This window comes from Lynx rufus, unplaced genomic scaffold (assembly GCF_022079265.1).
Source record: "Lynx rufus isolate CCGP_SWC_20201006 ecotype Redwood Valley unplaced genomic scaffold, mLynRuf1.p SCAF_2, whole genome shotgun sequence".
Taxonomy (NCBI): Eukaryota; Metazoa; Chordata; class Mammalia; order Carnivora; family Felidae; genus Lynx; species Lynx rufus.
In genome coordinates, this window is record NW_025814834.1 from 222,060,841 (window position 1) to 222,081,904 (window position 21,064).

The 21,064-nt window shown below is 46.4% G+C and overlaps 1 protein-coding gene across 2 annotated transcripts in view; it reads left to right on the plus strand.

Annotated features, from left to right (window-relative positions):
• Positions 1 to 21,064, plus strand: part of GNB1 (G protein subunit beta 1) — an 88,817-nt gene that overhangs the window by 28,558 nt on the left and 39,195 nt on the right. Inside the window, exon 2 of one of the 2 annotated variants that reach the window (XM_047083402.1) lies at positions 12,708 to 12,756. The exons of the other annotated variant lie outside the window; for it this stretch is intronic. The gene's annotated coding sequence lies outside the window, so the exon portion shown is untranslated. The remainder of the gene's footprint in view (positions 1 to 12,707; positions 12,757 to 21,064) is intronic. 2 annotated transcript variants of the gene reach the window in all.

The window sequence follows — 21,064 nt, forward strand, 5'->3', positions numbered from 1 at the left end:
TTGGGGAACTACATTATTGTGTGTTTGGATTCGTGTATGATGCTTTATGACTCATCCTTTGGAGCTGACTAAAAAATGGTGACAGGGTAAAGGAATAAACGCTTACATAACTTACAGGGGGATGTTTGTTACTATATCGAAGACACCGGTCATTGTGTCACAGCCATAGTGCCTGTGGCAGGGGCTGCCATCCTCTCCTGTGCTGCAGCTGGCTGGCCACCTGGTCTGAGGACAGTCAACCACTGAGCTGGTGCAGAGGAATTTTTCTGGAAACAGACATGGCTGACATTGGGTGCTGGTTAGGATGTGGGATTCTAGGTGGTTTTGGACTGCGTACAAGATGACAGTGGATGGTCGGGAGAGAGGGTGGTAGAAGGATAGAGAAAGCGCACCCAGAGAAGCAGAAAGGTCATCAGGAGCCAGCCCAGACTGGGTTCTGGTTCCTGTTTCTTCCTTGTTTTTATGTCTCCTGGAGCCCACTGTTCTCCCTGTCCCTGGGAACTGTCAGATCCCTCTCCACTTCCCAGTAAGGCTTTTTTTTCCTTTTCTTTCTTTCTTTCTTTCTTTCTTTCTTTCTTTCTTTCTTTCTTTCTTTCTTTCTTTCTTTCTTTCTCTTTCTTTCTTTCTTTCTTTCTTTCTTTCTTTCTTTCTTTCTTTCTTTCTTTCTTTTTGGCAAACAGAAGAGCCTTGACTAGATCAGTCAAACTTTTGGGGGCAGGGCAGGGTAGTTAGGAGGAATCAGGAGTCATTGTAATTTTTCACTTGTAGAGTTAACCACTTCCTAAAAGATGTAGTTGTTAATAACAACTTTCTTTTTTTTCCTGTGAGGTTTTTATTTGCAAACAGGACAGATAATCAGATGATGAATTTATCCCGTGAAAGTATATGACATAGTTAAATCAGAATATGCTGTCCATGTAACTTTTCTTGGATGACTTCTCTATGCCATTGTTTCCTGGGACACTTCTCTCAGAAGGCTCGATGGTACACGAGCCTCTTATGCTTTCTGAATTAACGCTATTTGTCGCTTTAAAAGAAAAATGACTGGTTGTTAGAATTTATATTTGTGATCGTCCCAATGCGTCATCAGATTGTTAATTACTATATTAGGTAGGATTGGGAGGAGGAAAAATCATTCGTTGAATAAAAGAATGAACTGATATTAGATGTTGGGGAGGCAGCTTTGTACCAGACCTGGGCGCACAGAACCGCAGGAAGAATGAGCCGGTGTGGTCGCGGTCCTGAGCTCCGTACATCCAGGTGCTGTCCTCTTGTCTCCACCAGCTCAAGAGTCACTTGACTCACCTCACATTATCCAGCTCTGTGGAAGGACCCCCACCCCCCTGCCCCCCAGCCAGCACGCAAACTGCAGGTGACCTTCCAGGGCTTCCCTCACTGCATAGCTTGTGGTGACTCTCCTTTTCCTTCTCCGGGGTCTTGTTGGTCTCCTTGGCTTTTTAAACGTTCCTGAGTAATGAATAACTTGGATGGAATTTGGCTTTCTGACATTCAGTAAGCTTCTTGGGAATTCCTAATGACTAAGGATTCTTTGATCAGGGAATTTTATCTTACTTGAGTATTTGCTTTTTTACTGTGTTCCCCCACCTTCCCCCTTTTTTATGACCAACCTTTTTTGTAACAACAAGGTTTCTTTTAAGAGAGGGATAGCCGTTGCACTAAACAGGGAGGGACAAAAAATTGATTTGTCAGCTTCCTGTCACCTCCAGAGATAAGTGGCAGGGTTTCTCGTGTCTACGGGGGTAGGAGGCTTAAGTAGCAGGAAGAAGTCAGTGTTCCAGGGACTTTGCACCTGCTCATCCCTCTCCTCAGGACTCCGCTCAGACACCTCCATGCCTTCTCTAGCCGCCTTCATAGAGGATCCCCGCACCCCTCCTCCCCTCCCCACCTCCCGCAGTTTTGTTTTTCCTTCATACTGGACAGTGCCTGACGTGTCAAAACTACATACTTGGGTTATTTACTTCTGCCTTCCTCAGCTAGAAACTAAGCTCCCCGGCGGCAAGAACCGTGTCTTGTTTCCTGAGGGACACCCCTGCTTCAGTGCCTGGCACGGGATAGAGTTTTGGTGAATCTTTGTTGAGTGAAGCGAATGAACGTGTGAGCCGGGCTCACAAATATGCACCCGGATATCAAGGCCATTTTATTGTTAAATCTTTTGTCAACGATTTAAAACTTTCATCCACTTTCAGGGTTGTTGGGTAGTATGGCCGCACATGCCCTCAAACTGGAAGTAAATATTCCTGTTTACCTCCTTGGCCTAAACTGGTGCCAGGCACAAGGATGGGCTCACTAAGTGCTTTTCTGACAGTGACCGTGTAGTAAACACAGTTGTCCCGAAGCTTTACTGGAAAGAGCGCTGCATAATTCTAAGCAGTCTGAAGGTACAGAGTTTCTGTCCTTTCCAGCTCCCACTGTAAGTCACACATGAGTAGGAAGAGGAGTTACAGAAACTTCCAGTGCAGAGTGCTTTCCGTGTTTTGCAGTTATTAGAGGAAACTTGATACTCATGTCTTCAGCTCATACTTGTTGGAAGGACATCCTCTTTCTTGACTGTGGGGGATATTTTGCTTTTTAAAATTGTCTCTATTCTTCCAGGCAAAAATGCATTCATGTTTCTCGGATTTATGTTTAAGAGAAATTCTGTGGAAGTGGTCTAGATCTTGGTCCACACGTGGCAGAGAGCAGCAGACTCTCCTGGCATGTTTGTGTACGTGTATCTGGCCCTCCTCAGACTTCGTGATCGGAGCCCTAGGGGAGGGCACCTGGGACACGGTGGGTGAGGTGGAGAGCTTTAAATCAGGCTGGGCTAAAAAATTTGATTTTCTTCCGTAGGAGGAGTGTTTGAAGAGTTGAGCGGAGGAGTCAGATGTCAGAGCTGTCCTTCAGAAAGATAAATGAGGCAGTGATGTGTAGGGCGGCTTGAAGAGGGAAGGAGACAGCTGGGGGAGCGAGTCTGTAGCAGGCTAGGCAGGGCTGGAGGCCAGGGGCCTCGGGGCTGGAGTGCAGAGCGGGGAGGGGACGGGTAGAATTGAGTGGCAGCCCGGTGGGAAGGGTGTTTTGAGAGTGTGCTTTGAGGAGAGTGGTGAGCCCAGCGTCAGTTGGTTGGGAGAGGTCAGGCCTGTAAAGAGCAGGACCTTGAGCCCTCAGAACACTGCAGTGTTTGGGGTTGTAAGAACTGCGTGCAGTGAGGGGAAAGAGAAGAAAGCATGGTGTCCCTTAGACCAGTTGGAGGGTGGAGCTCGAGGAGGAGGAGGAGTGATGAGCAGCCTGTGTTGCTAATATAGGTCAGGTGGGGAGGAGGGCTGGGTTCTGTTGCCGTGGTCCAGGGGGGAGACCGGTGGAGGGTATGTCATCAGAGGCAAAGCATTCCATCTTGGAAAGGAATTTGGGAGTCCTCTTCCAGAGGCCATTTTGAAGCCATAAAACCAGGAGTTCGTGTACTTACTTGCAAGCACCTGGGGAATGGGTGCTTGGTGCTGGCACAGGTGCAGGGTACAGACTGAGACAAACAGCTGACGCTCTAGATTAACGAAACACAAGAAGAATTAATTATAAGGACTGGCATGTAGAGGAGCCTGAGAAGGGATGGGAACAGGGGCAGCGGTGAGCGTGCTCCTCCCGTGGGTCTCTCGCTCTCTCGGCTGCTCAGAAAGCTATGTCCCAGTTGTGAAGGGTAGCCAGCCACAGCTTTCAAGTTCATGTCCCACTGCCAGTCGCGGAGAGCCTGCCCCACTGACAGTCTCAGTTTACACATTATTGGGGGATCGAGTTTTGAGCTGAGTACCTTTTCCTGATCTGGTCAGTGATGATTGGGGTCAGTGGTGGGGAGACAGGCTTGTGTAGTGTGAACCCGGTGCCAGGAAACAGTGGATCATCCCAAGACGGGTTGGGAGGAGGATCCATGGGGGTAGCTCCTGGAAAAGGTGGTTTATAAGCTGAACAAACCGCCTCCCCCCCACCATCCAAAATGGCAGGCGAGGCAAGGCACAGGCCCAGCTCCTAGTCTAGTAGGATAGAGAAATAGAAACGGAGCAGGAGAACGCGAGGGAGATCGGTTAGCTGGGGAGAGAGCGGCAGTCAGGAAGTTTTAATGAAATGTGTCTTTAAGCTCTGATTTTAAGGTTAAGTGGTATTTCCTGGCAGAAGGAGAGAGAGGACAAAGAAAATTCAGAGCTGAGGGGAAAAGTCTCAACAAAGGGACAAGCCTTAATTTTTGTATCGGTTTTCTTTCTCTTAAAAAAATTTACATAGACTCCTTGTCTTAAAATGAGTAAATATAGCATCAGTGGAATCCCCTGGGCTCGTCCGGTTGCTGAGTATAATACTAACTGTTCGTACAACTTTGAGCTAGTTACTGACCTTTCTTTGCTGTGGATATCTTTTTTGTAATTTTACAGAATTAAAATTACAAGGAGTGATGATAGTTGATATGTCATTGGGTTACAGAGGGGTTCATCTGGTGATACACAGAGTACTTACTTAGCACCATAACACCTGTCATACAAGTACAAGAACATACAATTTTAAGGTTGAGTAAAAATTTAAGCTTTATCTTTTTTCCAGCTATACTCTTATGTATTTAAAAAAAAATTTTTTTTAACTTTTATTTTTGAGAGGGAGAGAGACAGAGTGTGAGCAGGGGAGGGGCAGAGAGAGAGGGAGACACAGAATCCAAAGCAGGCTCCAGACTCTGAGCTGTCAGCACAGAGCCCGACGCGGGGCTCGAACTCATAAACTGTGAGATCATGACCTGAGCCAAAGTGGGATGCTTAACTGACTGAGCCAGCCAGGTGCCACTCCAGTTATACTTTTAAAATCTTGTTTCGCAGCTTAGAATATATCTGTTTACGGGGCCTGGCAGAGGAAGAGGTGTGCCGTTCCTCTGTGCAGTCACTGTTTACTTCCGTTCTGTTGATCCATCTCTGGTACTCAGCAAAAAATCATGTAGTACACACAAGGTGGTCTGTTGTCGAGAGGTAGATCAGTGGAGCGGACTTGGAGGTGACCCAGATGTTGGGACTGTTGGATGGGCCTTCAGAATAATTGTGGTGGCAGTTGAATTACATTAGAAATCAGTAATAGAACCCCATCTGGAAAATCCTCAAATACCTGGAAATTAAGCAAGTCAAATATGACATCATAAGGGAAATTTGAAAATACTTGAATTTGAATGGAAGTGAAACAAACACATGGACATCTGTGGAGCACAGTGTGAGCAGTGCCACGGGAACCGTGAAGGAATGATGTGCTTGTTGTAGAAACAAAGTCTTCGCGGTCTGAGCTTTCTGCCTTCTGATGCCAGAAGGACACATTGAACACAAAGCAAGAAGGAAATAATGATGAGGGTAAGAGGAAAATCCATGAAAGTGAAAACAGGTACAACAGAGAAAATCACTGAGACTGAAAATTATTTTATTTTATTTTTTTAAGTAGGCTTCACGCCCAGCATGGAGCCCAGTGTTTGGCTTGAACTCAGGACCCTGAGATCAAGACCTGAGCTGAATCAGATGGTTCACCAACTGAGCCACCCTGGTGCCCTGAAAAATTGGTGTTTTGAAAAGATCAAATTGATAAACCTCTAGCCAGCCTGAGCAAAAGAACACTTAAACACTGTGAAAATGAAGAAAAATTAAATATAAAAAGTAAAAATGAAATATTAATTCATCTACTTTTCAAAGTGGCCTTAGAAACCAAAGAGCGTTGATGGTGTCAGGGAGTCATGAACATGTGCTGTGCCTAGTTCCCCGGCTGCTGAAGGAGCTCCTCTCACTGCATCAGTCAGGAAAGAGTCAAGAGAGTTAAGAAAACACAGTAATTTCCTCTGATTGATCTGTAGGTAACCTCATCTTTTGTTAGAGAATGTCAAGGGCATTTTAAAAGAAGACTTATATTTGCTTTTCATTGACCTTAGTATTCTCCTACCCCCTAACTTTTAGTTTTGAAGCTACAGGAAGTTGAAAAAATAGGTCAGTGAATATTCTGTACCTTTTACCAAGTAATCTGTAACTTTTGGGGGGGGTCCACATTTTCTGTCTCTTGGTGCTTTTTGGTGAATTGTTAGAATGTTGTAGATGTCATGATACTTGATTCCTTACAACTCCAGCCTGGTGTCTCAAGGACAAGGCCATTCTTTTGTGTTTCCACAATAGTATCAATTACATGCCAAGCTTTAACATGGATTCAGTGACACCTAATCCAGGACACATGTCAGTTTCTTCAGTGTTCACCCAGATGTCTTCATACCCTTCACATTCCGGATTTAATCAAATTCATGTGTTGCATGTTTGGTACTCGTGGCTCTACCTTGGCTCGCAGCATCTTGAGTGGTCTTCCCACTTTTTTTTTTTTTTTTTTGCTTGTTACAACATTGACATTTTTGAAGAGTTCAGGCCAATTTCTTGTAATGTCTCACATTCTGGATTTTAATAAATGTTTCCTCGTAATTGGATTCAGGCGTGTTTTTGGCAAAAGTTCTCTGTAGGTGACCAAGACTTCACATTTTATCATATCATAAGATACCTAATGTTAGTTTGTTCCATTCTTGGTAATACTAAGTATCATCCTTTGATTAAGGTGGTATCTATTAGATAATAACGTTTGGTTTTTAAAATTAGGAAATTATGAGTGATACTGTTAGACCTTGTGAATGTCTTCTAACAACACATTTTAGCGTCCATTGGTGATCTTTGCACGTGTTACTACTCTCAAGGCCCCAAAATAGTAGTTTTCTAGATCTGTCATTCCTTATACATCATTGCATTCCTTTGTAAAGAAGAGCTCTACCTTTCCTCTTGTTTATTTTTTGAGTATTTGTGTGTGTGTGTGTGTGTGTGTGTGTGTGTGCGCGTGCGCGCGTGCACGCATGCGCGTGTGTGCACACGCGCATGTGTGTGTGTGTTTTCAATGAGATATATTCCATTTTACTCTCAGATCTTCCTAAATTTGGCAAGGGGACTCTTTCACATTATCATTTCACCTTCTTGCTCAGAACATCTCTTTTTGTTTATTTATTTATTTTGAGAGAGAGAGAGAGAGAGAGAGAGAGAGGGAATGAATGGTGGGGGGTAGAGATAGAGGGAGAGAGAGAGGATTCCAAGCAGGCTCTGTCAGTGCAGAGCCTATGCGGGGACAAACCTGTGAACCGTGAGATCATGACCTGAGTCGAAATCAAGATTCGGACACTTAACTGATTGAGCCACCCAGGCACCCCCAGAACATCTTGTAGTAGAGAATTATTCAGAAGTGAGAAGTTTACTTTGTTTCTTACAAGGCTTCCCAGTCCCTCATGCAAACTCTTAAGACTGGATGTGTTCTGGAATCCCGCCTTTTTCAGGGTTTAGGAAGAAAAAGTGGTGTATATATCACGGATGCACACTACCTCCAGTAGGGCTTGTAATCAAACACCTTAAAGCCTGTGATAAAACATGACTGCCCACACTTAACAGGGTAAGGACTAATGTCCTTGGGTCTGCTCTGCTCTGGTCTGGGGATGTCAGGATTGCAGGTGACTGTACACCTGAATGTTCTTTCTGTCTTAGGGTTATGTTGATATAAAAGAAATCATTCCCAGGAGATGTACCTTTGCTCGATTTGAAATTTTAATGCAGCCAGTAAAGGAATCCTCTAGATATGTCTCAAGAAGATTCAGTTTTTAGCTTTTGAAAAATATGAAAAGAACAATACTCGTAAATACTAGTATTTGGTCCTTAAAACCTCGTGATGTATTAGAATATATATGTATAGGAGAGTTTATCGTTAAATATTAATATCAATATCAATGTCAAGGTAATATTAAAAAAAATTTTTTTTAACGTTTATTTATTTTTGAGACAGAGACAGAGCATGAACGGGGAGGGTCAGAGAGAGAGGGAGACACAGAATCTGAAACAGGCTCCAGGCTCTGAGCTGTCAGCACAGAGCCTGACGCGGGGCTCGAACTCATGGACTGCGAGATCGTGACCTGAGCCGAAGACGGACGCTTAACCGACTGAGCCACCCAGGCGCCCCATGGTAATATTTAATATTGCTAAGTTAATAACTCTGTAGAGTCAACCATAGGCTCAGCTGATTTTTTTCCAAGAGGCTTCAAAAGACACATAACCTTTGACATAATAATCCCATCTTTACAGGACACTTGGGTGGCTAAGTAGGTTAAGTGTCCGACTTTGGCTTAGGTCATGATCTCAGGGCCGGCGAGTTTGAGCCCCCTCGTCCGGCTCTGCTGACAGCTCAGAGCCTGGAACCTGCTTCAGATTCTTTGTCTCCCCCACTCTTGCATGTGATGTCTCTCTCCCTCTCTCTCCCCCCAAAATGAACATTACATTTTTTTTTAAATAATGATAATTCCATCTTTAGAAATCTGCTCTAGGATTTTAACCTTCTTCAACCAGGGAATCATAATGACCTTGGCTATTGGGTATTTCAGCTAAGTGAGCTATGATGCCCACAGTTGCTGAGAATGGCTGAGCTACCACCCCTCCCCTTTTTCTTCTGTCAAGTGGCCTTTTCCACAATGGCCCATGTCTTTCCCCCTGACCCCCAGAACAGGAGCTCTTTCCTCCCTGATCCTTGGAATCCTGTCCTGGCCATTCACCTGTGGTGCAGGGTGTCCTGTGTGTGCATTTCTAGGACTTTGTGTGGATCACACAGGCCTGAGTGAAACTAGCCCTTAAGTTTACTTGTATTGGTAGAGCCCCCCCCCCCCGCCCCGTACATTATAGGCTAATGTCCCCTGGCCTGGGAGACCCATGTGGGGGCAGCTAGGCTAAGCTGTTTTGATGGCTTGTGTTCTCAGCATCCAGCACACTGTCTTATATCCTAGGTATTAAAATGTATTTGTTGAGTGAACGGATAGATGTTTAGGAGATTTGACCCATAAATCACTTAAAGCCAAGGTACTCAGGTAGACTTCAAAGACTCGTGTTTGAGGTGTAGCCAGAGGCAGCCTGAGACAGTGCTGGAAAGGGCGTATAGTGTGCAGCAGTCTGGTCCTTTTGTGAGGGAATGGTCTGGAAGGTTTGCACCTGACTTGCACAGTAGACCTGTCCACAGGAGACAGAGGGTCGCACAGTAGGGATCCTGCCTTCTAGCAGAGCTGCCTCCACCAAGGGAAGGGGGTCTCAAAGCAGTGTTGTTGGGTGGGTAAGGAGTTGTTCATTTGAATTATTAAAAATGTTTGACGGGGCACCTGGGTGGCTCAGTCGGTTAAGCGTCCGACTCTTGATTTCGGCTCAGGTCACGATCTCACGGTTTGCGGGATGGAGCCTCGCATTGGGCTCTGCGCTGACAGCTCGGAGTCTGCTGGGGATTCTCTCTCTGCCCCTCCCCTGCTGGTGCTCTGTCTCAAAATAAGTAAATAAACTTTAAAAAGTTTGATTTGTTCATAAGATTGCTGAGACATTTGTATTTACTCTGTTAAATCTATCACTTGAATTTTACATATTTTAAATTTTGATTAGGATTGGCTTTATAAACTGTTAACCTTTTTCTTGAATTTTTGTCTATGTCTTCCATTATGGATTGCTTTCTAAAAAGATGTGAGAAAACTTCAGCCTGTCTTCATGCCACCCCTTAGTTCCACTTCATAGCAGCACCTCTCCCTCGTAGCCAGGCTTCGGTGTAACCCGGGAGGCCCTTCTCCGCCTGTCTGAGAACCATCGTTCTCAGGTCTGGGCAGGCACTGCCCCCCGCCCTGCTTGTGGGCCCTAGACACCTGCTGGCTGGAAGGGATCCAGTGTTACCAGCTCCTAGGAGTCTAAGGATGCGCATTGCCTCTCCGCTTACTTTTGCCTCCAGGAGGCAGAGTAGCATCGTGAGACTTCGGCTTTGGTGTCATTAAATCCCCAGTTTCCTGATTTTCTACAAGAGTGATGCTCCTGGCTTAGGATCACATGGCTGTGCTGCTGTCTGGAACAGTGGTCTTGTCTTCTGCGCCGAATAGTCAGTAAAAGAGCTCCACCTGGGTCTTATTTTTAGCCAGAAACAAATCCAGACAGCTGTACGTGTGAATCCAGGCTGAGGCGGTTTGATTCTGGTGTCCACACCCTTTCTCTCACCGTGACTGTGCCCATAGGAACTGCAGGCTAGGGAAATACTTATGGGGGCGTCGCTCCCCGTTTTCTTCTTCCAAAGAAAAGGAATAGGGAGTTTGCTTTCATGCCTTGAGCCATGGCAGTCTAGGTGTGTGAATCAGAGCAAACTGTGATACATTTTTCCATTTTAATTTTTTCCTACTTGTCTCTTGATGTGGAAAGTACCTCAAAGGATTTGTATTTGGAGACTGGGATTAATTGTGACAACCAGTCTGAAGGTGGAGCTCTCACCTGAGCCCATATTCTCCCCAGGGACACCTAGTGGCGTCCCGGGTTAGTTTTGGTTGTCACACTGGGGAAGGAGGTGCTGTTGAATATCCCACAGTGGGCAGTACGGCCCCCTCCCCTGAGAATGACCCAATCTAACCAGTCCTGCTGGAATTTGCCACTGCCTGCTTATAGACTCGGTAGTTCACTGACACGTTCACTGACACAGCGGGTGTGCCCTCCCGAGAGCTCCCCTCTTTGGGTTTGTGAAGGCCAGTTGGCCACCTGTTCACTGATTTTCTTCAGCTTCCTCTTCCACCTCCACACCTACTGGTTTGGTTGTTCTTTTAAGTACCTTTAATGGCACATTTCCTCCCCCCACCCCCACACACCCTCTTTTTTGAAATAAAATTTGTGATACGTTAAGGGAACCACTTTAACGTGAACGATTTAGTGGCATTTAGCACACTTCCTGTGTTGTGCAGCCATCACGTCTATCTAGTTCCAGAACATTTTCATCTTCCCAAAGGGAGCCCTGTATCTTTTGAGCAGTATTCATTCGCACATCCATGTGCACAGAGAGCGCCCCTCGCAACCACTGCATTCTGTCTCTGTGGGTCTGTCTCTTTCCTAGAAGCAGAATATTTTCTATTTCACGTAAATGGAACCATATACTTCGTGATCATTTGTGTGTGCTTTCTCCACACAGCATAATGCTTTCGGGGACCGTCCACACTGTAGCATGTGTCAGTGCTGCACTCTTCTTTGTGGCTGGAGAATATTCCATTGTTGGCTGTGCCACATTTTGTTTATCCACTTATTCGTTGACGGACATTTGGGCTGTTAGCACCTTTGACCGTTGTGAATAGCGCTGCAGTGAAGTGTGTGGACACGCGTTGAGTACCTGTTTTCGGTTGTTTGGGGCTACGTGCCTAGGAGCAGCCATGCTGCATCACATGGCGAACCTGTGTTTAACCTTTTGAGGAAACTCCGTACGGTTTTCTTTCCACGCTTAACTTTTATTGACCGGAAAGCTTGTGTGCTTCATTACAACTTGTGCAATGTAATTCCCAAATAAAAGTATTTTGTGAAGTAAGTGTTTTAGAATTCACAGTTCAACTGGGGGACATTTCATTTTGTTACTACCTCTCCTGACCTCCAGACTGGATGTGTGCCTGGGGGTTTGTAGCTGCACAAGGTAGTGAGTCCGTCAACAGGCAGGTAGGTGGTAATCTGCGAATCATCCAGAATTGGTCTTTTCACATAATTTGCAGAGATCACAAAAGCCTATTTAAATGTTTTCAAATTTAGTTTCTGAGAAAGAACAAGCAGAGATTTCAGAAGAAATCTAGAATTAAGTGTACTTCGGTTCTGGCTGCAGTACAGAAAGAGGAAGAGAGTCGGGGATTCTTCCAGATGCCAGAGCTGGGGCTCTGGATGGCCCTGCTGCCGCAGGAGTGGTGCGGAGCTGGCGGGTTGCACACACACCCCTGTGGACCAGTCACACTTGGAAGCAGCCATGCCTTCTTTGAGATGCAGATGAGGTCCTTTACATGTCAAATGGCCAAGTCTGGGTGACGGGACTTTAGAAGCTTCTTGAATTGCAGTGATTGTTTTTACCATAATGTAATTTTTCTAGTAACTGGATTCTAAGTAGGTCTTCGCTGTGTATTGTTCAGTTGGATTCAGAGTATTTTCCATGAGGCATTTCTAAGTTTTTTTTTTTTTTTTTTTTTTAAAGAAATTGAGAGACACCTGGGTGGCTCAGTTGGTTAAGCGGCTGACTTAGGCTCAGGTCATGATCTTGGGGTTCATGATGTCGAGCCGTGCGTTGGGCTCTGTGCTGACTGCTCAGAGCCTGGAGCCTGCTTCGGATTCTGTGTCTCCTTCTCTTTCTGCCCCTCCCCCACTCATGCTCTGTCTCTCTTTCTCAAAAATAAATAACATTAAAACATTTTTTTTTTTTAAAGATAATGAGATCGAGGGCACCTGGGTGGCTCCGTCAGTTGAGCGTCTGACTCTTGATTTTGGCTCAGGTCATATCTCAGGGTCTTGGGAATGAGCCCCTCACTGGGTTCCACGCTGAATGTGAAGCCTGCTTGGGATTCTCTCCTCCCTCCTTCTGCCCCTCTCCCCTGCTCCCACTTCCTCCCCTTCTCTCTCTCTCTCTCTCAAAAAAAGAAGAAAGAAAGAGAAAGAAATTGAGATCAGAGTTCTTTTGCACATTGAAAAGCCAAATACTAAATTAGTGTAAAGCACCAAGTGAAATGGTTTGGGGCAAGAAATGGTGATGGAGAAGGGATGGATTTATATGCTCCTTCAAATGTATGGAATGTTACTCCTCTCAACCTGAACGCAGTGCATATATAGCCTTTTCTTTGTCTGTTGCAGACAATTTTTCATGCATTGGAGACCAGACCAGAAGCACTTCTGAATTAAGGTAATGTTGAAGTAATTGGTCCTTGTCAGTTTTTAAAGCACAATGTTTAAATTTTTTCAGGGTTTCTTATTTTAATAATTTAATTTTTGTGTAGTTTTGCCCACCTCTTTTTAAGCCCATAGTTGGTTTTCAGAACAAATTGTTCCTGAGAAACATGTTTCTTTGAAAGGCTCCATCCAGTGTTCAGAAGGAAGAGTTAAGGCCCCAGAGATGGTCGTTCACGTTCTGGACAAGAGCAGAATCTCTCCAGCTTTTTTTTTTTTTTTTTTTTTTTTTTTAAATTTTTTTTTTCAACGTTTATTCATTTTTGGGACAGAGAGAGACAGAGCATGAACGGGGGAGGGGCAGAGAGAGAGGGAGACACAGAATCAGAAACAGGCTCCAGGCTCTGAGCCATCAGCCCAGAGCCCGACGCGGGGCTCGAACTCCCGGACTGCGAGATCGTGACCTGGCTGAAGTCGGACGCTTAACCGACTGCGCCACCCAGGCGCCCCTCTCTCCAGCTTTTTTAATTAGAAAGCAAGAGAGCCCTTTTTCCAAATCAAATGTTGGTTCAAATACCAGCAGATGGTTCAGATAGAGGTGAAGCCACATGATTCAGAGAAAAATCCCCGTAAGTGTGTACACAGTGAGAGTGTCACAGAGTCGGGGGTCAGTGAATCTGGTTGAGGGTACAGAGTTCCTTGTGAAATTCTTGCAACTCAGGATAAGTTAAGAGAATTTTAAATTAAAAAGCAGAGCTAAATTGAATGAATTCGTTGCTTGAACGATTGGTTGTCCCTGTGCAGAGGGTTAACTTGACACCATAGACAAAAATTAAGTCAGAGTGAATCATAGACTCTAAATATTAACCCTAAGAAGAGGACATAGAAGGTTGTGAAGACTTTGGGTTTGGCACAGGTTTCTTAATTATGACATCAAAGTTAACAATCCATAAAAGAGAACATTTATAAGTTAGACTTCGTCAAAATTAAAAGCTTCTGCTCCTTCCAAGACACTGTTAAGAGAAGGAAAAGACCAGCCACAGGCTGGCAGAAGGTGTTAGCGTGCGACATGCCTTAGATGACAAGTAAAGAGCTCTCAACATTCAGTATGAAGGACGCGAGTGATTTGAACGGACGCTCCACCAAAGAGCATGTAGAGACAGCAGATGAGCATTTGAAAAGATGGCCAAAATCATTAGTTATCAGGGGATGGAAATTAGATCCGTAAGGAGACACCACTGTCCTACTAGATGGACCAACAGGTGATCCCACCAAGTGCCGAGAAGCGCGTGCGGGAGCGGGGCTTGTGGGCGCTGCCGGTGGGAGAGGAAATGGTGCCAGCACTTTGAAAACAGTTTGGCAGTTTCCTGGTGTTAAGCATATGCCTACCATGTAGGCTCCACTCCTCGGTGTGCACCCGAGACCAGTGAAAGCAGGTGTGCACATAAAGACTTGTACGGGCAGCAACACGGGTGAGTCTCAGCAGCGCCGAGTGAGTGGAGCCAGACCACGAGAAAGTACATACTCTGTGACTCGATGGGTAGATGCTCCTGGAAGTGTAGCGTATGCTGCTGATGTGTCGTGACAGAAAGCAGATGAGTGGTCACTTGGGGTGGGGCAGCATCCCAGCGGGGCACAGGGCGACGCCTGCACACGGTGGAGGTGTTCGTTATCTGAGGTGTGTTGTGCGTGTGTCACATGTCAAGTTGTGCCTATGTGTCGTGTGACCTACACTTCAGCGAAGATCAATTATGTTTTAAATACTAAATGAACAATTAGAAAGCGGCGTGAGCAGGTCTGACCTCTACCTGGTGAACCCTTGTGTTTCACGGTCGCCACTGTTGATGTGTTCTTGGTTTCTGCAGTGGGGCCTACTCTACTGACTCTGGGGAGGAAGTCTGGTGGGTGAAGGAGGAGGTAATTTTCTGTCTCTTAAATCATTTCAGGCTAAAAAATCTTAGTACTGCTTTTACAAGTTCAATTTACTGAGTGTTTACTATAGTTCAGTCAGGTTTTAAGGGCCTTGTGTGGGTTCTCATGGGCTCCTCATAGCAAGTGAGGTGTGGATACCATTACTGTCTCTATTTTTGGACCAAAAAGCAGAGTCAGAGAGAGGTTAGGAGCTTAGTGGAGGCTACCTGGTGATGAGAGGGTCAGAATGGGACCCTGGGTGAGTAAGCCCGAAGCACGTGGCCACCACACTGCCTCCAGCTGGCGGTCCTGCTCAGGTGGGCTGGATGTGCACACGAGGCCAATAAAAACTGTTTCTGCCGGGAAACCCAGGGGTGTCCCTCATAGTTTGCAGGGAGTGTAAATGGCACCTCAGGGAACTTGGGAGTGAGAGCCCCTCACAGGTGCTTGAGGTCATGAAGTTGTTCCCTCCATGGTGCGTGTGATTGATTTCCAGCTCCCACCACCTTCCCTGCTAGACCTTCCTTCTGGATGTGTGCCATTTGTTTCTTAGACCACGTTAATCACGTATGAGTTCTGGCTCTGAAATAAAGGTGGGACTTCCTGTTTGGCCTCAACAGGTTTGCAGGGGCTGGGTTTATTGAATAGTTTTTGTTTTTGTTTTTTTTTTTAATGTTTATTTATTTATTTATTTATTTATATATTTAAAAAAAATTTTTTTTAACGTTTATTTATTTTTGAGACAGAGACAGAGCATGAGCAGGGGAGGGGCAGAGAGAGAAAGGGAGACACAGAATCCAAAGCAGGCTCCAGGCTCTGAGCTGTCAGCACAGAGCCCGACGCGGGGCTCGAACTCACGGACCGTGAGATCACGACCTGAGCCGGTCGGACGCTTAACCGACCAAGCCACCCAGACGCCCCAATGTTTATTTATTTTTGAGAGAGACACAGAGTGCAAGCAGGGGAGGGGCAGAGAGAGAGGGAGACACAGAATCCGAAGCAGGCTTCAGGCTCTGAGCTGTCAGCACAGAGTCTGACGCGAGGCTGAAATGCAGGAACTGTGAGATCATGACCTGAGCCGAAGATACTTAACTGACTGGGCCACCCAGGCGCCCCAATTGAACAATTTTTGATCACGTAGTATGTGCTAGGTTCTGTGCTCGACACTGGAAGCAAAAAAGATGACCTAGGCTAACAAGACGAGATGCGGAGGGAGAACATGATGGCACAGGTGGGTTCCACCAGACATAAGATTCAGGAGAAAGGCTCACTGGCCATTTCCTGTGACTCCAGAGGGAGAGGTGCCCTCAATGAGGGTAACTCATACCTGCTCTCCAGCACTGGCTCATCCTGGTCTTTCCATGACGTTGCCTGAGCTGCCATCCCCGAAGTACTTTACGGTCCCCACCACGGTCCCCACTGTTCCTCTGATTGCTGTCATCTGCTGGGTGGGTGACTGGTTTGTCAGGGGACGAAAGGGAAGTGATGTGGGGACAGGAGGCAGGGTGGTAGGGACGGATGGGGACCACGCCTCTCTCTGTTTCTGATTGGGAGGACTAGGATTGGCTTTATGCAGGGAGAGCCTGGTTCCTGCTCTTCTAGCAACATGATAAAGTGAATTCCACCCCGCACCCCCCATTGAGTCTCTTCCTTGTGAACGAAGAGATGAGGATGGACTGAGAGCTGTGCCGGCCATTGTGTCAGTCGTACCGTCGGCCACGTGTGACTCGGGCGCTGTGAGTGAGGCTGGTCCGAATCGGAACATAAACCACACATTGGATTGTAGAGGCTTAGCATGACACACAAATGTAGAATATCCATTTATAATTTTCTCTATTGATTACGTATTGAGATAACATTTTTGATATATTGGGTTAAATAAGTACATTATTAAAATTAATGGTAACCTGTTTCTTTTTATTTTTTCCCTATGTGTACCAGAAAACAGAAACTTCTGAAAGTGGTTCACGTTGTGTCTCTGTTAGACAGCAAGCCAATTGGACAAGAGACGTAGGAGCCTGTGAGCATGGGGGCTGGAGGGGATGGGAGACCCAGAAACTCTTACTCCTAATGAGTGGCTTCTCCTGACCTAGCTGGAAAGCAATTTTAAGATGCTTCCTCTAGAAATGGAGAAACCAAGATCTCTTGCCCCCGATGCAGCACTTGCAACAGGAAGGAGAAAGGTCTCTGTGCTTCCCGGGTCAGAAGGCGGCCTGACGTGTTAACTTCTGTTGCATCATTGTCAGCTTGCCCTGGCGGAGTGATATGTGGGTGCAGGTGACCGAGAAGTGAAACGTCTTTTTATGGTCCTGTGACCGTACCCAGCCAGTCACAGATTGCTTATAGTGCCTGGCATGGTCAACTCCGGAGGTACCTGAGTCCGAATTGTGGTCTTGCCATTTGTGACTCCCTCTATTTCTCTTGTTTCCCATGTGGACAGTTGGTAGGACCTCTTCCCAAGATTGTGAGGACACAGCATGTGCTCCTAAGTCACAGCTGTGACCTGGGAGTAGATCATAAATCCCTTTTGACTTCTGAAGTGGTTAGGAATCCAAGCGGTAACATCCTGGAGACCTAGGTCCGCAGAAGGACGTTTGACTGTCACTCTTTTAGGCTCTGGTGCCGGAAGACAGGGAGTTTGTCTTTTCACCACAGTGTCCTCTGTCCGTGGCAGATGCTTAATAAACAGATGTGAGTGAATGAATAAGGTGCGTGTAGAGTGAGGCCAGGAGTGCTGCTGATTCACGAATTCAGGTTTTTCGCTCTCCGGCTGGACATCACACCCGATCAGAGTGAGCAGGCTGCACCTGTTCCCATTGCAGCCGAAATGGTCTGCGGTCGAAGAAGCAGAGCCGTCTGGTAGAAATCAAGACACATTCCGAAGAAGGAAGCGGTGTTGACGGCGCAAGTCATGCTTCTGGGTTCTGCAGCTTTATGGGGAGACGCAGAGCTCCAGACCGTCTGAGTCTACAGTCTGCCGTGAGAAGACGGCTTAGGACGGTTCTGCTCACCAAGCATAAGACACCAGCTCCCTGGGGTATCGGTCAGACTGTCTTTCACCGCTGTCACCTAGAATGTGGTTCTGCATCCTAGTCGTACGTGTTTCCACTCCCATGGCCTGGTTTCAAGTCAGGGACACCCCTTGGCCACTGCCTTCAGGTGGGACGGAAGAATCCAGAATCCGATGGCCTCCGAAGGAAGCATAAGGGCAAGCTGGGCACAGGCGGAGAGAGTGCCCACAGACCAGCTCGCACCACACGCGTCTGACTCTGGAAGAGGCCCTGGAGGAAGAGCTGCCACCAGATGAGGGACATCTGGTGAGGAGCGGCGGAGAAGAAGGGCACCCCTCGTCCTGGTCAGAGACAAGCTGCCGTCCTCGTGTCTTCGTTCCTTCGGCTTTCTGGACTCAGGGGGCAAGTGCCGTGTGAGACGCCGAGGCTGGAACTGGGTGCGGGCCGTCTCCGCTTCTCTGAGGCCCCTTCCGACAAGAGGCAGCGCCACAGAGGAGGGGCTGGGCTCAGCTCCCCGGGGCTCTGTCCAGGGCTGTAAGGTCCCCAGGGGTGTCTTCCAGGTTCAGTTTGGTGCTCTGTCAGCCAGAAATATGAGGTGGGCTAAGTTTCAAGTTCTTGTCTAGTTCAAGAATTTTCCTAAACAGGCACAAAATAGTACGCATAGTTTAAATAAGTCTGAATTTAAAATTACTTAGTACAGGGGCGCCTGGGGACCTCAGTCGATTGAGCCTCTGACTTCCGCTCAGGTTACGATTTCACAGTTTGTGAGTTCAAGCCCTGCGTGGGGCTTTGTGCTGACAGCTCAGAGCCTGCAACCTGCTTCGGGTTTTGTGTCTCTGTCTCTCTCTGCCCCTCCCTCACTCACACTTTGTGTGTGTGTATGTCTCTCTCTCTCTCTCTCTCTCTCTCTCTCTCAAAAATAAATAAACATTAAAACTTTTTTTAAAATTATTTAGTATAGATAGGAGAAATGCCTTCTCTCTCGGCCTCTTTGGTCTCGGCTGCAGAAGCGAGGTGGTGAAGGGGACGCTGTCATTTGGGAAGTGTAACAATAAGATGCACAGGCAGTGCCACCACCCTCAGAAGTCAACCTGTGGCAAACGCGGCTACCCTGCCAAGCAGAAGGGAACTTGCACCGGAGCATCAAGGCTGAAAGATGAAACACCCATCAGGACCAGGTGAATGAGGCACCTAGAAATGGGGTGCTGCAGATCCAGGTCTGGAACCCGGGAGGGGCAGCTGTCTCAGCCCCTGGTTCCTCTTAAGGATTTCAAGGAGATGTCGCACGATAAGTGTTCTCGCTTAAAAAGAAATGATTTAGTGCAATCACAGGATACAGTTGACCCGCAAGTGACACGGGGGTTAGGGGCGCCAACCTTGCCCCACCTCGGGCAGTTGCAAATCCTCATAATAGCTTTTAACTTCCCAAACACTTCACTATGAAGAGACTGCTGTTGCCCAGAAGCTTAGAATAAGTCTATTAGGATGTATTTTATACATATGTCATATGCTGTATTCTTAGGATAAAATAAATAAGAGAAAAGAGAACATCAGTAAGAAAATCACAAGGAAGAGAAAATACACTTATGGTACTGTACTGTATTTATCAAAACCGATCCATGTGCAAGTAGACCCGTGCAGTTCAAACCCCTGTTGTTCAAGGGTCAACTATATTTGAAATTTAAAAAAAAATTTTTTTTTAATGTTTATTTATTTTTGAGAGACAGAGAAAGAGCATGAGTGAGGGAGGGGTAGAGAGAGGGAGACACAGAATCCAAAGCAGGCTCTAGGCTCTGAGTTGTCAGCAGAGCCCAATGCGGGGCTCGAACCCGCAAGCCGTGAGATCGTGACCTGAGCTGAAGTCGGACACTTAACTAACTGAGACACCCAGGCGCCCCTGAAATTTTTTAAAGAAGTTTTCAGCGACATACATCTTATCAGATTTAATTTTAATATGTTCTGAAGTATAAATTGTTTAGAGTAAAAATTTATTTTATTTTTTATATATTTTTTAATGTTTATTTTGAGAGAGCGTGTGCATGCAAGAGCAGGGGAGGAACAGAGAGAGAGGAGAGAGAGAGTACCAAGCAGGCTCTGAGCTTTCTGCGCAGAGCCTGACGCGGGGCTCGAATCCGTGATCCGTGAGATCATGACCTAAGCCAAAATCAAGAGCTGGATGCCCAACCGACTGAGTCCCCCAGGGACCCCTCTGGTAATTTTTAAATGTGGCACTGCATGGCGGCCTGGAAGTAACTTATGCATGGAGGTAGAAATAGTGCTTTCTGAGGAAGGGGTTTAAGTGAATAAATAACCCTTGGAATCTGTAATTGTTGATCTGGCTGCCTTCTCAATCAGGCACGTCTCCGTGTAGGGGAATAGGGAGGTTTACAAAAGTGATTATTGTTATTTTTTTATGTTTATTTTTGAGAGAGAGAGAGAGAGAGACAGAGTGTGAGCAGGGGAGGGGCAGAGAGAGAGAGAGGGAGACACAGAATCTGAAGCAGGCTCCAGGCTCTGAGCTGCCAGCGCAGAGCCCGACACGGGGCTGGAACCCACGAACTGCGAGATCGTGACCTGAGCCGAAGTCGGACACTCAACCGACTGAGCCACCCAGGCACCCCATATTGTTATTTTTTTTTTGATAAGAAGTCTTACTTTTTGTCATTAGACAAACTGTGTGCTTTACAGTCTGTCCATGTTGCATTGCTTTCCTGTTGTTGTGAGGCTCATGGTTAACTTTTGTCAGATAGTGTATCCTTTTTGGTGTACGTGGGCCTGCTCCGACCCCTTGCTGGAGCACTGGTAGAGAGCTGGGAAATCAGGGAGGTGAGTGCCAGAGTGGCGTTGCGGCCGTTCACGGGGCAGCAGGCTTTTCCACTGCACTGATGTCGGGGTTGAGCACAGACTTCTGGAAGGACATGTTGGGTTCCCACAAATGCACTTTGAGTGTGAGTGGCATTTGGCTATCAGTGACTCTATGAATTGCCTGTGTAGGTTTTGTCATTTGAAAAGCATTAAGAACCTTTATTTTTAAAAAGTAGTCAACAGAAGTCAGTGAGGCTCCTTGTCTGCCTTCTAGAATGTCGGTTGGGGACCTCAGGGTAGTCAGACCATTTGTAGGGCTACTAGGTGTGTTCACTTTCTATAGAGATTGTTTCTTGGGTCTTACTTTTCTGTTCACAGAACTAGCATGCTTGTTGTATGAATTTATTTCTACTGAGGATGATTAAATTTTTGCATTCTCCTAGTGCTTTAGGGGATGCACCTTAAATGGTGTTTACCAGTAAACTGAGAAAATTACACCGCATCACCCATAAATGCAAAACATGCAAAGTAGAAGTCTCTTGCGGGTGCATTATCTGACAGTAAGCCACTTAACTAAGTGGGGCTGTTTATGATCTG